Source organism: Balaenoptera ricei, chromosome 14, assembly GCF_028023285.1.
Source record: "Balaenoptera ricei isolate mBalRic1 chromosome 14, mBalRic1.hap2, whole genome shotgun sequence".
Taxonomy (NCBI): Eukaryota; Metazoa; Chordata; class Mammalia; order Artiodactyla; family Balaenopteridae; genus Balaenoptera; species Balaenoptera ricei.
The window spans coordinates 13,241,780-13,259,211 of NC_082652.1; the positions used below are offsets into that span (position 1 = coordinate 13,241,780).

Below are 17,432 nucleotides of genomic sequence, written 5' to 3' on the forward strand. Positions count from 1 at the left end.
TTGATGTTCCTGAAAAAGAACAGTTCCATCTCTTTGCCGTTTTCCCAGTTCACAGCCTGGTGACAGCAGTATGCCATCTAACACACATCCAAGCAAGGCGCTCATTGACTACATGGCACCCACGACGTCGTTCTCTTCTCCTTGGGTCCGTTCCGTAGGAGAAACCCCTGTGGGGGCAGACGCTCTCGCTAAAATAGTAAACGCCAGGACCTGGCAGAGCCTACTGTCGAAATCTGAATAAATTGAAAGACCTTGCCTTTAATCTTCCTCCGACTCTTTGGCAGTATACATTGTTCTGAATCTAACGATAAAGTGTTGAGACTGCTCAGCCTCAGTTATTTCATCTGCAAATGAGGGATGAGGGCAATTCCATGAGAAATGCTTTGCAAACTAAAAAGCTGTGTCCGTGTTATTATAGTTGTACTATTGAAGAAGCCTGAGAAAAGTGAGGCCACTTTTCTGTTAACCGATAATATCGGTCTCTGTCTCATCCAGCTGCCACTGCCTTATGCATAGTTCACGGCACTCTTGGGAACGCTGCCTGCCCAAAGCATTAAAGAACCACACATTTCCTAGATCCTATGTGATCAGGTCAGTCCGAAGATTCCTGTGTCCCATAAAAATCAGAATTAGGTGGTATTTTTCCAACCAATTGATTTGCTTGGGTTCTGTGCTCATACAGCGGATGGCACTTTATCCAACAATCAATGAATGTTGCTTTTATTTATACTAGGAACTTTGTTTTCATAACCACTATTTGCTGTGCCAATTCAGCAATACTAGCTAAACCTCCTTGAGGTAGAAAAAATTACTTGTCAAATGCATTGAAACATTTTGCAAATTAGATGTAGGTAAATCTGACCTGCCACTCAAGAACTATCAGCCTCCAGCCGTTTGCACCGCTCAGATCCTGCTTAACACCAGTTCATCCCCTCCAAGGATGCCATCAAATAGTTTTATGTTCCTGCTATTCAAGAAGTCACAGGGCCAGGAATTTGTCCCCAACTGGTGTCAAAGAGCTAATAAAAATTTTTTAAAAAGTGCAGTTTGTCCATAGGAGTTTTTAAAGACAGACTTTTCGTAAGACTTAGTGCCTAAGCGTGAGAGCCACATACTGAAAACAGCCTTTGCCGCTTGTCATTTCTTTCTCTTCTGAATTCGCCACTTGCTAAAATCCTATGAAGAGGCAATTTGAATGTATTACCATTAAAATTTTTATCTTGGTGTTAAATGATTCGCTTGTTTATATCCCCTTGACAAAAATGTCACTTTAACAGTAATTATTTCATGTCATTAATACCTAATGAGACGCCATTAGAAAATTCTGTGGGGGGCTTCCCTGGTGGCGCAGTGGTTGAGAATCTGCCTGCCAATGCAGGGGACACGGGTTCGAGCCCTGGTCTGGGAAGATCCCACATGCCGCGGAGCGACTGGGCCCGTGAGCCACAATTACTGAGCCTGCGCGTCTGGAGCCTGTGCTCCACAACAAGAGAGGCCGCGATAGTGAGAGGCCCGCGCACTGCGATGAAGAATGGCCCCCACTTGCTGCAACTGGAGAAAGCCCTCACACAGAAACGAAGACCCAACACAGCCATAAATACATAAATAAATAAATAAAATATATAAAAAAAAAAAAAAAAGAGAAAACACTCTAAAAAAAAAAAAAAAAAAAAAAAAAAAAAGAAAATTCTGTGGTGCCAGGTAATACGTGGTTGCAGCAGTTGCCCTGGGCATCTTACTCTGCTGGGAACCAGATTTACAAGTCTCCCACCACTTCACTTGAAATTCTCAGATCAACTTTATTAAAGATTTTTTGGTACTTAACTGCTTCTGGTTAGAACTCCAAATTAATGAAGCAGGTAAGAAATAGCAGTTGATGAGGAAGAAGGCTTGGATAAGACTAAAAGTATTGATTTTTCTCTGCAAAGGTTATTTCCTCAGTGAGCATTAGTTACCAGGGAAGATGCAGACAGACATTGGGCTCAGCCTCACTTTTTCCTTTAAGAAAAGCAGGGAAGTGAGAAAAGCCTGTTTTATCTTAATAATCTAAAAACAGTGTTTGTATGGGCTGTGACTCAGATATAGGAATCAAAGCAGGTCTGTTGCAGAGTGCTTAAAATCACCCAAATCTCAGAACAGGCGAACACTTTGAAATCAGCAGCCCCTTTCAGCATTTCTCTGGCTATTGCTATTTTATGCCTTCATTGCCTTACTAGCAAATTAGGCAGGTTTCAATCTACCAGTTTCATAAAACCACATGATACTCAGGAAAATTGGCCCTGCAAGAGTTAAGATGAGAGGGCTGACACAAGGAGATGTTTGCTGTGGGAGTAATTAATTTAACGTGTAAGATAGTAATTGTCTTATTTCATTTGAGCTTGAACGTTTTTCAGTAAGCATTTACAAGTAGCTCCTCTTACTTAAATCTTACTCTGTTCACTTAGAGGCTTGGCTTCATGTAGCTCTTATTAACATATGCATTATTTAATATGTAAATTTCCTATCTGCTTCCTTTAAGTATGATTTTTAATTGTAGAAGAGAATGTTTATACAGTTATACATGCACACACCAATATTTTTTTTCCCTGTTGATCTCTCATATCACCACAAAGCTTAGGAATTTATGTCCTTATCAGGTCTAGAGATCAAGGTCATTTTTGTTTCACAGGATGAACTAATGACCTTCCAGTCATTTCTGTGACATGGGAGAGTTTACCTTACCTGACAACAACTTTAGATTGGGCCGACTATATACTGCACTGAGAGTAGGCACCCAGGAAATGCTTGTTGAAAGTGTGGAATGCACATCAATAATCTGAAATTTACCAGCAAATTCATCCCATTCTGCTGCTTTTTGGAGGAGCAGAAAATATATATTTTATATACTAGAAAATATAAGAATTTCTTTTATTTTTCTGTTGCTGATTTAGGTTTTCTATTTCTTATGTCAATTTTGGTAATTTGGATTTTTACAGGGGAAAAAAATTGAGTTTGTCAACATATTACTATGCAACTGTGTAGAGTATTCCCTTAATTCTGAACCTATTGTTTTTGGTAACGTATGCTCCTCCTCATTTCTAACTGTTTATGCCTTTTTTTCCCTTCTCCATGGATTATTCTAACAGTTGCTGTTTTTTAGTTTTGATTTTTCCAAAGAAACAGCCCATGCATTTAACAATTCTGTTTTTATCCTGGCTTTTAATCTTGTTCCTTTTCCTAGTTTCCTTGAGGGTTTTGTTTTAGTTTCCTTCAATCTTAATTGCCTGCTTAGTTAATTTATTTTCCATTTTGATGATACAGGCATTTATAGCCTGGGGGCTTTTGGATGTGTGCGGCCCTCCTCAAATTATATGCAAAATTCTTTGTATTTGCATTTTTTCTAGGGAGGGGATCTATTGTATCAGATTCTCAGAGGTATCTGATCCTAAAAGAGATAAAAATTACTGCTCTGGGACTATGTTAAAGCTGATTGCATCCTACAAGTTTTGATGTTTAATGTTTTCATTTTTATTTTTAGACTCAGTGTTTTATTTCTTTTTTGATCTGCCCTTTTTTTAATAAAGGAAAGTTCTCTTTGGATTTCAAGTCTCTTGGACTGTAATTTTCTCTTACTACACATAATCTAGTAATGATTGGGTTTTGCAAACAGTCTCCAAAGCCTTCAAAGCAAGGTGTATCCTATTTCCTAGTGCTGTCCAACAGAAATATAATGTGAGCCATATAAATGTAATTTTATATTTTCTAGTAGCCACATTAAAAAAGTGGAGAACAGGTGAAATTACTTTAATATTTTTATTTAACCCCATATATCTAAATTTTCATGTTTCAACATGAAATATAGAAGTTATCGGTGAGATAGTTAGCATTTTTGCAATGTCTTCAACATCCAATATTTACTTTATGTTTACAGTGTATCTAAATTTGGATGCTAAATTTTCAGTGGTTAAGGCAAAATGTAGTTGTACCAAAACAAGTTGGATTTAACAGAAAAAAATAATTGTATACTGCTTCTGGTTTTAAATTTAAAATTTTTTTAAATTAACTTGTCCCTGATAATTTTTTTTTTAATTTATTTATTTTTTATGTATTTATTTTTGGCTGTGTTGGGTCTTTGTTGCTGCACACGGACTTTCTTTAGTTGCAGTGAGCAGGGTCTACTCTTCATTGCGGTGCACGGGCTTCTCATTGCAGTGGCTTCTCTTGTTGCAGAGCACGGGCTCTAAGTGCGTGGGCTCAGTAGTTGTGGCTCACGGGCTTAGTTGCTCCGCAGCATGGGGGATCTTCCCAGACCAGGGCTCGAACCCGTGTCCCCTGCATTGGCAGGCGGATTCTTAACCACTGCACCACCAGGGAAGTCCCTTAAATTTAAATTTTAATGAAAATTAAATAAAATTTAAAAATTAGTTCCCTCAGCCATGCTCACCACATTTCCACGTGTTCAACAGCCAGCCACACACTAACCTGCTGGACAGGGCAGTGCCAGCCTGTAAGATTTGAGATGGATTAGTTCTGCCTCAAGTATATTTTCCATATCTTCTGTCTGGATCTCAACTCTGTCTCAGGCAGACAGGAGTCAAAATTTCCCACTGTGATTTTGGGCTGTCCTTTTTTCTTTTGCCCTACATTATTGCTGCATAAAGGTTTATGATGTATCTCTGTATAATGACTATTCTGCATATATTTTTTGCTTTAACTTATCCTTTGATATTATTATTACCACCCCTATTTCTTTTTTATTTTTTTGGCTGTGTTGCGTCTTCATTACTGCGCACAGGCTTTTCTCTCTAGTTGCGGTGAGCAGGGCTACTCTACATTGTAGCGTGAGGGCTTCTCATTGCAGTGGCTTCTCGTTGCAGAGCACGGGCTCTAGGCGTGTGGGCTTCAGTTGTTGCAGCGTGCAGGCTCAGTAGTTGTGGCACACGGGCTTAGTTGCTCTGCTGCATGTGGGATATTCCCCAACCAGGGATCAAACCTGTGTCCCCTGCATTGGCAGGCAGATTCTTAACCATTGCGCCACCAGGGAAGTCCCCCCGCTATTTCCTTTAATTAGAATTCTGGTGTTATATCTTTGACCAACTATTTATTTCCAAACTCTGTCATTTTGTGTTAGTTGTTCTTCATACAAATCATTGCGTTTCATTGTTCCATAGAATTATAATCTCCTTTCAGTAGGGTAATTTTTACCATTTGCATTTCCCGTTCTGTGTTACCCTTTGACTTGTCAGCCAGTTCTTACAAATGCACATATATATTTATTTGCTTCCTTTTACTTTTCAATTTTGCCTTTTTGTGTATGAAGTCTGCTTTTATCTTTCAAACATTTTGGAAAGAAACCTTCATTTTCAATTAGTGATTACAACAGTCCACAAACATTCACAATGCACTTCTTACTCTACATGTACCCATTCTAATTAAAAAAAAAAATCCTCTCATCCATCAGTCCCACCTCCACCTCCATCCTATTCTCTCAAGACTCACTCGCCTGTGTTCATTTCCTAGGCCCCGGGGAAATCTGTGAATCAGAGCAGAATTTTTGTTCATCTCTGTCCTCCTTTTCCTTGGACGCTGCCCTTCAGTCTTGAGTAGCTCCCTTAGTTTCAGGCTTCTCTCCCTATGAAATGCAGAAGACACTTCACACCGGAACATTTTACCATCAGGTCCCCTCAGTCCCTGTCACACAGAACCATACACAGAACCATAACATATCTGCAGAATGAATCTGTTCTGTCAACAGATACCCTGTGCCTCTAAGGTGCCAGCCCTGTGCTAGCGAATGAAGAGATACCCCACCCGTATCCTGAGGGTCAAGGAGGCCAGTGTCCGTGACACAGTGGTCCCGCCTCTAAAGGAGCCCCGAAAAGGAGCGTGCTTCCCAGCCCAGCCTGGGCAATGAGTAACCCCCATGCCTGTCTTCAATTTCGAGTCTTCTGGGCTCTGTCCCCAACCAGTTTCCATCAGAGTGCCTCTGTCATAGGGCGGAAATATTCCTCATCCAGTTCTGTCACCACAACTGAGCCATCCAGCACTCTGAGCTCCTATCTTGCTGACACCCTCAATTCCCTACCCCGATGATTTTTTTTTAAATTGAACTATAGTTGATTTACAATGTTGTGCAAGTTTCTGGTGTACAACAAAGTGATTCCGTTTGTGTATACATATATATATATATTTTTTTTTTAATATATATATTCTTTCCATTATGGTTTATTATAGGAATTGAATATAGTTCCGTGTTCCACACAGTAAGTCCTTGTTGTTTATCTATTTTATATATTGTAGTGTATATATGTTAATCCCAAACTCCTAATATATCCCTCACCCACCCCCCCCTTAACCCCTTTGATAACTGTAAATTTGTTTTCTATGTCTGTGAGTCTATTTCTGTTTTGTAAATAAGTTCATTTATATATTTTAGATTCCACATATAAGTGATATCATGTGGTATTTGTCTTTGTCTGACTTCACTTAGTATGATAATCGCTAGGTCCATCCATGTTGCTACAAATGGCATTATTTTATATTTTTTTTACAGCTGAGTAGTATTCCATATTGTGTGTGTGTGTATGTATGTCACATCTTCTTTATCCATGCATCTGTTGATGGACATTTAGGTTGCTTCCATGTCTTGGTTATTGTAAATAGTGCTGCTATGAACATTGGATGCATGTATCTTTTCAAATTAGAGTTTTCTCCAGATATATGCCCAGGAGTAGGACTGCTGGGTCATATGGTAGTTCTATTTTTAGTTTTTTAAGGAACCTCCATACTGTTTTCCATAGTGGTTGCATCAATTTATATTTCCACCAACAGTGAAGCAGGGTTCCCTTTTCTCCACACCCTCTCCAGCACTTGTTATTTGTAGACTTTTTAATGATGGCCATTCTCACCAGTGTGAAGTGATACCTCATTGTACTTTTGATATACATTTCTCTAATAGTTAGTGGTGTTGAGCATCTTTTTATGTGCCTTTTGGCCATCTGTATGTCTTCTTTAGAGAACTGTCTATTTAGGTCTGCTGTCTTCTTTTTTGATTGAGTTATTTGGTTTTTTGTTATTGAGTTATATGAGCTGTATGTATCAATATATTTTGTAAATTAAGCCCTTGTCGGTTGCATCGTTTGAAAATATTTTCTTCCATTCTATAGGTTGTCTTTTCTTTTTGTTTATGGCTTCCTTTAAGCTATTTTAAGTTAATTTGTGTGTATGGTGTGAGGGAGTGTTCTAACTTCATTGATTTACATGCAGCTGTCCAGCTGTGGGAAAGATGTTTTTGCCCGTATCACAGAGGTGCCAGTGAGGGATCTCCATTATGGGCTCCATTATGGGCAAGTCTCCAAAGAACTCACCAAAGCACCCATGACACAGAGTCAGACTCACGTGCCTGCCGAGACTGCGTTTTGTAACTTAAAGTAATAGTGATCAGAAAACTTATGAGGCCTACCCTAAATTTTATCTAAGAGCAAGGGGAGAAATAACTCTGTAGAATAAATTTAAGGGGTCAGTGGAAAACAAAAATAAAGCTGCTTTAAAGTGACCTCCCAAATGTTGTACTTGTTCAAAGTATTCGTTACATTTGGAGTGATGCTGCACTGCAGGTAAAATGGTTAAACTAGAGGAATCAACATAGATTAAGCTTTCCCAACACCACTTGCTGAAGAGACTGTCTTTTCTCCATTGAATATACTTGCCTCCTTTGTCAAAGATTTATTGACCATAGATGTGTGGGTTTATTTCTTCATTTTACCTATATTTCTCTGACTCTAAGTTTAGGAGAAACGGTTATCTACTGTCGTCTTGAAGGGCTGTTTTGTTTTGGGTTTTTTTAATGAACTTATTTATTTGTTTATTTTTGGCTCTGTTGGGTCTTTGTTGCTGCGTGTGGACTTTCTCTAGTTGCAGCGAGTGGAGGCTACTCTTCGTTGTGGTGCGCAGGCTTCTCATTGCAGTGGCTTCTCTTGTTGCGGAGCACGAGCTCTAGGCATGTGGGCTTCAGTAGTTGCGGCACGTGGGCTCAGCAGTTGTGGCTCGCGGGCTCTAGAGCGCAGGCTCAGTAGTTGTGGCGCACGGGCTTAGTTGCCCTGCGGCATGTGGGATTTTCCCGGACCAGGGATCGAACCTGTGTCCCCTGCATTGGCAGGCAGATTCTTAACCACTGCACCACCAGGGAAGCCCCAGGGCTGTTTTTTTGTGGGAGCGTCCCTGTGTAGCCTGTGTGAGTCTGCTATTTTCGGTGTGAGGACTGTTTTTAGTGTGGATGCCTGCCTTGTCTTTCCTCAGTGTGTGCTGGCCGTTATCCCCTTGAAGGGGGTGTGATTGGTGTCGTGGTGACCAGAGCCTGCACTGGATGTTGAGCAGGGCCTCCTCTCTGCTCTGTGGTTATCACAGCCCTGTCGGGGGCAGGGACTGTCCCTCAGTTGTTGGAGCCCCCAGATCCGTTTCTGCTGTGCACTGTGAGGTAGGTGCACTGGAGCACTTCTGCGGGGGGAGAAGCCACTGCGGATTCCTCTACAGGAGCTGTCCACCAGGGACTGCGCTCTGTAGTGTCACCTGTTACCTGATGTGCAGACTTCCAGGTGAGCCCTGTTGTGGGCACTGCCCTCGGCCCCTCCTTAACGATGGGAGTGCAGGCAATTGGCCTGAGTGTCCCTTGGGCACTGTGCTCACAAAGCCACCAGCAGAGATCTGTTGGCCCAGATCCACTGAAGTCAGGCACTGGGACCACTGCAGTCACGCACCTGGACCCTCCACGGGGGCTATGGAACGGGCCCAGACCTCAGTCCCACCTCCGTGTGCGGGTGCAGGCAAAGCCCACAGCTGCTAATTCCAGACGCGCCCAACCCCCGGAGCACCGGCAACCCACTCGGATGTCCCACAGGCACTGAGCTTACAAAGCCACAGATGGCAGCGTAATAAATCTGCGGGTGGCACAACCGCTGGGACACTGCTCAGGTTTCAGCCCCGCGTCCGCGTGCGGGCAACCCACTGGTGTGGTGCGCTCCCGGCACTTGTAGAGGCGGAGCTGTGCCCCCTGTGAGAATGAGGCTGCTACGGCGGGGCCCCGCCCCTCCCTTCGTGCACGTGCTAACAACGGTGCTCCTATGGTGGACCCAGGCTCCAGCCTGTGCGTACCCCCAGTTGCAGCCCAGCCCACACTCCAGCCCCTTCAGGCTGTCTCCGCACAGCCAACCCCAGTCCTCTTTCCAGGTCTGTCCGCTGAAGCCCAAGTTGCAGCACCCAGCCCCATGTGCACCAGCAGACGTGCGTCTGGGGCTGGGAGTGCAAGGAAGTGGCCAGGACCGTCTGTGCTGGTCTCTCTCTGTTCTGCGGGCTGCAATCCAGCTGCTGCGTTCTCCTCTGAGCCTCTGAAGCTCCCTTTCTGTCCTGGCTGATCTCCCAGCCAGTGAAGGAGGTTTCCAGGGTGAGGGAACCTCTCCTCTTTCACAGCTCCCTCCCAGGGGTGCAGGTCCTGTCCTGATTACTTTTTATTTTTCCTGTGTCCTACCCAGTTGCCTGACGATCTTTCTTGCAACTTAGGTTGTATGAGATCTTCTACCAGCGTTCAGTAGGTATTCTGAGAGAATTGTTCCACGTGTCGCTGTATTTTTGATGTATTTGTGGGAGGAGGTGAGTTTCAAGCCCTTCTATTCCACCATCTTGACCTCCTCTCCCACTGAGGATTCTTCATGCCTCTTGGCATAGTCTCAGCCCTTGATCGGCTGGGAGCTGATTAACATGCAGATTCCCAGACCACCCACAGGTTCTGGTCCAGTCAGTGGGGGGTAGGGTCCAGGAGTCTGCATTAAATGCTCTCTACACCCCAGGTAACTCTGATGCAGGGGTCAGTAGACCGCAGTTTGAGAAATACTTGTCCAATTCAACTTAACTTTTTTGTACTAGGGCAATATGGGCAGGCAGGAGTTAGCAAAGGATACCTTAGTACATCAGACTGCCTTTACTCTGTTAGAACTTGGGATATTTTTTCTCCTATACACTTGCGTTAGATGAGCTCATCCTTCCCCACAACTCCCCAGTCTGTACCTATGGATTCCTTACTTCCCTCTACCTAACAGATAGTTCCACCAGGAAATCCACAGTCACTCTAGATTGAGTCCATCCTTCCTTCAAACTCTGTTCTTTCTCCTCCTCCTCATCAAGCCTGTACAAGCCTCTAGACCAGCCTCACCCAGCCGGGGACAGACACCAGAAGCCAGAAAACTACAGTTCCGCAGTCTGCAGAGTAAGCCCACAAATGCAGGCCAGACACTACTCTGGGACCAGCTGGCCCCTGGCCCTTGCAGGACAGGAGGGGAGTGCACTGCTGGGACACACAGGACATCTCCTCTGAAGAACCACTTCTCCAAGGTTGAGAAATGTAACCAACCTGCCACATACATAAAAATACAAATATCAATTTAGACAAAATGAGGTGACAGAGGAATATGTTTCAGACAAAGTAACAAGATAAAACCCCAGAAGAATAACTAAGTGATGTGAAGATAGGCAATCAACCCGAGAAAGAGTTCAGAGTAACAATTGTACAGATGATCAAAGAACTCGGGAGGAGAATGGATGCGCAGAGCGAGAAATTAAAGTTTTGTTTTTTGGCCATGCCATGCAGCTTGCAGGATCTTAGCTCCACAACCAGGGATTGAACCTGAGCCACAGCAGTGAAAGCACCGAGTTCTAACCACTGGACTGCCAGGGAATTCCTAGAAGTTTTAAACAAATAATTAGAAAATATAAAGAACAACCAAACAGAATTAAAGGAAACAATAAGTGGAATGAAAAATACACTAGAAGGAATCAGTAGTAGAATAAATGAGGTGGAAGAATGGATCAGTGAGATGGAAGACAGAGTAGCAGAAATCACTGCCACCAGAGAAAAGAATGAAAAGAAATGAGGACAGTTTAAGAGACCTCTGGGACAACATCAAGCATGCTAATATTCACATTATAGGGGTTCCAGAAGGAGAAGAGAGAGAGAAAGGGCCTGAGAAAATATTTGAAGAGATAATAGCTGAAAACTTCCCTAACCTGGGGGAAGGAAATAGTCACCCAAGTCCAGGAAGTGCAGAGTCCCATACAGGATTAACCCACAGAGGAATCCATCACAACACATTATAATCAAACTGACAAAAATTAAAGAGAGAATATTAAAAGCAACAAGGGAAAAGCAACAAATAACATACAAGGGAACACCCATAAGGCTATCAGATGATTTTTTTTCAGCAAAAACTCTGCAGGCCAGAAGGGAGTGGCAAAATACATTTAAAATGATAAAAGAGAAAAACCTACAAACAACCAAGAATACCCAGCAAAGCTCCCATTCAGATTTGATGGAGAAATCAAAACTTTACAGATGAGCAAAGCCAAAAGAATTCAGCACCACCAAACCAGCTTTACAGCAAATGCTAAAGGAAATTCTCTAGGCAGAAAAGAAAAGGCCACAACTGGAAACAAGAAAATTATGAAATGGAAAATCTCACTGGTAAAGGCAAACATAAAATAAAGGTAGGAAATCATCCACACACAAAGCTAGTGGGGAGGTTAAAAGACAAAAGGGGTAAAATCATTTGTATCCACAATAAGCAGTTAAGGGATACAAAAAACAATTAGATGTAAAATATAAAAACAAAAGCAGTAATCGAGGAGAGTACAAATGCAGTGTAGTTATCTAAAATGTGTTTGAAATTAAGAGATCAGCAACTTAAAACAAGCATGTATAAATATAGACTTCCATACAAAAACCTTATGGTAACCACAAAACAAAAATCTATAATAGATATACAGACAAAAAAGCAAAAGGAATCCAAACGTGACACTAAAGATCATCATCAAATCAGAAGAGAAGAGAACAAAAGAAGGGGGAAAAAAGACCTACAAAAGCAAATCCAAAACAATTAACAAAATGGCAATAGGAACATACATAATGATAATTACCTTAAATGTAAACAGCCTAAATGCTCCAACCAAAAGGCACAGACTGGCTGAATGGATACAAAACAAGACCCATATGTTTGCTGCCTACAAGAGACTCACTTCAGATCTACAGACACATACAGACTGAAAGTGAGAGGATGGAAAAAGGTATTCCACACAAATGGAAATCAAAAGAAAGCTAGAGGTGCAATACTTATATCAGATAAAATAGACTTTAAAGACTGTTTCAAGAGACAAAGAAGGACTCTATATAATGATCAAAGAATCAATCCAAGAAGAAAATATAACAATTATAAATATATATGATGCACCCAACATAGGTGCACCCGCGAGTCACCTCAATATATAAGGCAAATGTTAGCAGACATAAAAGGAGAAATTGACAGTAACACAATAATAGTGGGTACTTTAATACCCCACTTCTATCAATGGACAGATCATCCAGACAGAAAACCAATAAGGAAACACAGGCCTTAAATGATACATTAGACCAGATGGACTTAATTGATATTTATAGGGCATTCCATCTGCAGTAGCAGAATACACATTCTTTTCAAGTGCACATGGAACATTCTCCATGATAGATCACATTCTGAGCGACAAAGCAAGCCTCGGTAAATTTAAGAAAACAAATCATATCAAGCATCTTTTCCAACCACAACACTATGAGGCTAGAAATCAACTACAAGGAAAAAAATACTGCAAAAGACACAAACACATGGAGGTTAAACAATATGCTACTAATCAACCAATGGATCACTGAAAAAATCAAAGAGGAAATCAAAAAATACCTAGAGAAAAATGAAAACATGATGATCCAAAACCTCTGGGATGCACCAATAGCAGTTTTAAAAGGGAAGTTAATAGTGATACAAGCTTATCTCAGGAAACAAGAAAAATCTCAAATAAACAACCTAACCTTATGCTTAAAGCAACTAGAGAAAGAAGAACAAACAAAACCCAAAGTTAGTAGAAGGAAAAAACATCATAAAGATCAGAGCAGAAATAAATGAAATAGAGACAAAAAAAAAATAGAAAAGATCAGAGAAACGAAAAGCTGGTTCTTTGAAAAGATAAACAAAATTGATAAATCTTTAGCCAGACTCATCAGGAAAAAAAGGGAGCGAGCCCAAATCAATAAAATTGGAATGACAAAGGAGAATTTACAACCAACACTACAGAAATACAAAGGATCATAAGAGACTACTATAAGCAACTATATGCCAATAAAATGGACAACCTAGAAGAAATGGACAAACTCATAGAAAAGTTTAATCTACCAAGACTGAACCAGGAAGAAATAGAAAATATGAAAAGACCAATTACCAGTACCGAAATGGAATCAGTAATTTAAAAACTCCCGGGGGAGAGGAGAAGATGGCAGAAGAGTAAGACGCGGAGATCACCTTCCTCCCCACAGATACATCATAAATACATCTACACGTGGAACTGCTCCTATAGAACACCCACTGAACGCTGGCAGAAGACCTCAGACCTCCCAAAAGGCAAGAGTCTCCCCACGTACCTGGGTAGGGCAAAAGAAAAAAGAAAAAACAGAGACAAAAGAATAGGGAAGGGACCTGCACCAGTGGGAGGGAGCTGTGAAGGAGGAAAGGTTTCCACACATGAGGAAGCCCCTTCGCGGGCAGAGACTGCGGGTGGCAGAGGGGGGAAGCTTCGGAGCCATAGAGGAGAGCGCAGCCGCAGGGGTGCGGAGGGCACAGCGGAGAGATTCCTGCACAGAGGATCGGTGCCGACCAGCACTCACCAGCCCGAGAGGCTTGTCTGCTCACCCGCCGGGGCGGGCGGGGGCTGGGAGCTGAGGCTCGGGCTTCGGAGGTCAGATACCAGGGAGAGGACTGGGGTTGGCGGCGTGAACACAGCCTGAAGGGGGCTAGTGCGCCACAGCTAGCAGGAGGGAGTCCGGGAAAAGGTCTGGAGCTGCCGAAGAGGCAAGAGACTTTTTCTTGCCTCTTTGTTTCCTGGTGCGCAAGGAGAGGGGATTCAGAGCGCCACCTAAATGAGCTCCAGAGACGGGCGCGAGCCGCGGCTATCAGCACGGACCCCAGAGACGGGCATGGGACGCTAAGGCTGCTGCTGCCGCCACCAAGAAGCCTGTGTGCGAGCACAGGTCACTCTCCACACCGCCCCTCCTGGGAGCCTGTGCAGCCCGCCACCGCCAGGCTCCCGTGATCCAGGGACAACTTCCCCGGGAGAACACACAGCGCACCTCAGGCTGCTGCAACGTCATGATGCCTCTGCTGCCGCAGGCTCGCCCCGCCTCCTCCGTACCCCTCCCTCCCCCCGGCCTGAGTGAGCCAGAGCCCCCGAAGCAGCTGCTCCTTTAACCCCTTCCTGTCTGAGCGAAGAACAGACACCCTCAGGCGACCTACACGCAGAGGCGGGGCCAAATCCAAAGCTGAATCCCAGGAACTGTGTGAACAAAGAAGAGAAAGGGAAATCTCTCCCAGCAGCCTCAGAAGCAGCGGATTAAAGCTCCACAATCAACTTGATGTACCTGCATCTGTGGAATACCTGAATAGACAATGAATCATCCCAAATTCAGGAGGTGGACTTTGGGAGCAACGATATATATATATATATATTTTTTCCCTTTTTCACTTTTTGAGTGTGTATGCGCATGCTTCTGTGTGAGATTCTGTCTGTATAGCTTTGCTTTCACCATTTGTCCTAGGGTTCTGTCTTTTTTTTTTTTTTAACTTAAAAAAATTTTTTTTCTTAATAATTATTTTTTATTTTAATAACTTTATTTTATCTTACTTTATTTTATTTTATTTTATTTTATCCTCTTTCTTTTTTTTCTTTCTATTTTTTCTCCCTTTTATTCTGAGCCGTGAGGATGACAGGCTCTTGGTGCTCCAGCCAGGCATCAGGGCTGTGCCTCTGAGGTGGGAGAGCCAACTTCAGGACACTGGTCCACAAGAGACCTCCCAGCTCCACGTGATACCAAACGGCAAAAATCTCCCAGAGATCTCCATCTCAACACCAAGGCCCAGCTTCACTCAACGACCAGCAAGCTACAGTGCTGGACACCCTATGCCAAACAACTAGCAAGACAGGAACACAGCCCCATCCATTAGCAGAGAGGCTGCCTAAAATCATAAGGCCACAGACACCCCAAAACACACCACCAGACGTGGACCTGCCCACCAGAAAGACAAGATCCAGCCTCATCCACCAGAACACAGGCACTAGTCCCCTCCACCAGGAAGCCTACACAACCCACTGAACCAACCTTAGCCACTGGGGACAGACACCAAAAACAACGGGAACTACGAACCTGCAGCCTGCGAAAAGGAGACCCCAAACACAGTAAGATAAGCAAAATGAGAGGACAGAAAAACACACAGCAGATGAAGGAGCAAGGTAAAAACACACCAGACCTAACAAATGGAGAGGAAAGAGGCAGTCTACCTGAAAAAGAATTCAGAATAATGACAGTAAAGATGATGCAAAATCTTGGAAATAGAACAGACAAAATGCAAGAAACATTTAACAAGGACCTAGAAGAACTAAAGAGGAACCAAGCAACAATGAACACCACAATAAATGAAATTAAAAATACTCTAGAAGGGATCAATAGCAGAATAACTGAGGCAGAAGAACGGATAAGTGACCTGAAAGATAAAATAGTGGAAATAACTACTGCAGAGCAGAATAAAGAAAAAAGAATGAAAAGAACTGAGGACAGTCTCAGAGACCTCTGGGACAACATTAAACACACCAACATTCGAATTATAGGGGTCCCAGAAGAAGAAGAGGAAAAGAAAGGGACTGAGGAAATATTTGAAGAGATTATAGTTGAAAACTTTCCTAATATGGGAAAGGAAATAGTTAATCAAGTCCTGGAAGCACAGAGAGTCCCATACAGGATAAATCCAAGGAGAAACACGCCAAGACACATATTAATCAAACTATCAAAAATTAAATATAAAGAAAACATATTAAAAGCAGCAAGGGAAAAACAACAAATAACACACAAGGGAATCCCCATAAGGTTAACAGCTGATCTTTCAGCAGAAACTCTGCAAGCCAGAAGGGAGTGGCAGGACATATTTAAAGTGATGAAGGAGAAAAACCTACAACCAAGACTACTCTACCCAGCAAGGATCTCATTCAGATTTGATGGAGAAATTAAAACCTTTACAGACAAGCAAAAGCTGAGAGAGTTCAGCACCACCAAACCAGCTTTACAACAAATGCTAAAGGAACTTCCCTAGGCAAGAAACACAAGAGAAGGAAAACACCTACAACAACAAACCCAAAACATTTAAGAAAATGGGAATAGAAACATACATATCGATAATTACCTTAAATGTAAATGGATTAAATGCTCCCACCAAAAGGCACAGACTGGCTGAATGGATACAAAAACAAGACCCATATATATGCTGTCTACAAGAGACCCACTTCAGACCTAGGGACACATACAGACTGAAAGTGAGGGGATGGAAAAAGATATTCCATGCAAATGGAAATCAAAAGAAAGCTGGAGTAGCAATTCTCATATCAGACAAAATAGACTTTAAAATAAAGACTATTACAAGAGACAAAGAAGGACACTACATAATGATCAAGGGATCAATCCAAGAAGAAGATATAACAATTGTAAATATCTATGCACCCAACATAGGAGCACCTCAATACATAAGGCAAATACTAACAGCCATAAAAGGGGAAATCAACAGTAACACAATCATAGTAGGGGACTTTAACACCCCACTTTCACAAAGGGACAGATCATCCAAAATGAAAATAAATAAGGAAACACAAGCTTTAAATGATACATTAAACAAGATGGACTTAATTATATTTATAGGACATTCCACCCAAAAACAACAGAATACACATTTTTCTCAAGTGCTCATGGAACATTCTCCAGGATAGATAATATCTTGGGTCACAAATCAAGCCTTAGTAAATTTAAGAAAATTGAAATCATATCAAGTATCTTTTCCGACCACAATGCTATGAGACTAGATATCAATTACAGGAAAAGATCTGTAAAAAATATAAACACATGGAGGCTAAACAATACACTACTTAATAATGAAGTGATCACTGAAGAAATCAAAGGGGAAATCAAAAAATACCTAGAAACAAATGACAATGGAGACATGATGACCCAAAACCTATGGGATGCAGCAAAAGCAGTTCTAAGAGGGAAGTTTATAGCAATACAATCCTACCTTAAGAAACAGGAAACATCTCAAATAAACAACCTAACCTTGCACCTAAAGCAATCAGAGAAAGAAGAACAAAAAAACCCCAAAGTTAGCAGAAGGAAAGAAATCATAAAGATCAGATCAGAAATAAATGAAAAAGAAATGAAGGAAATGATAGCAAAGATCAATAAAACTAAAAGCTGGTTCTTTGAGAAGATAAACAAAATTGATAAACCACTGGCCAGACTCATCAAGAAAAAAAGAGAGAAGGCTCAAATCAATAGAATTAGAAATGAAAAAGGAGAA

The 17,432-nt window shown here is 42.0% G+C and overlaps 1 long non-coding RNA gene across 1 annotated transcript in view; it reads right to left on the minus strand.

The window, feature by feature from the left end:
- Positions 1–17,432, minus strand: part of LOC132348222 (uncharacterized) — a 36,353-nt gene that overhangs the window by 5,510 nt on the left and 13,411 nt on the right. The gene's annotated exons all lie outside the window — the stretch shown is intronic.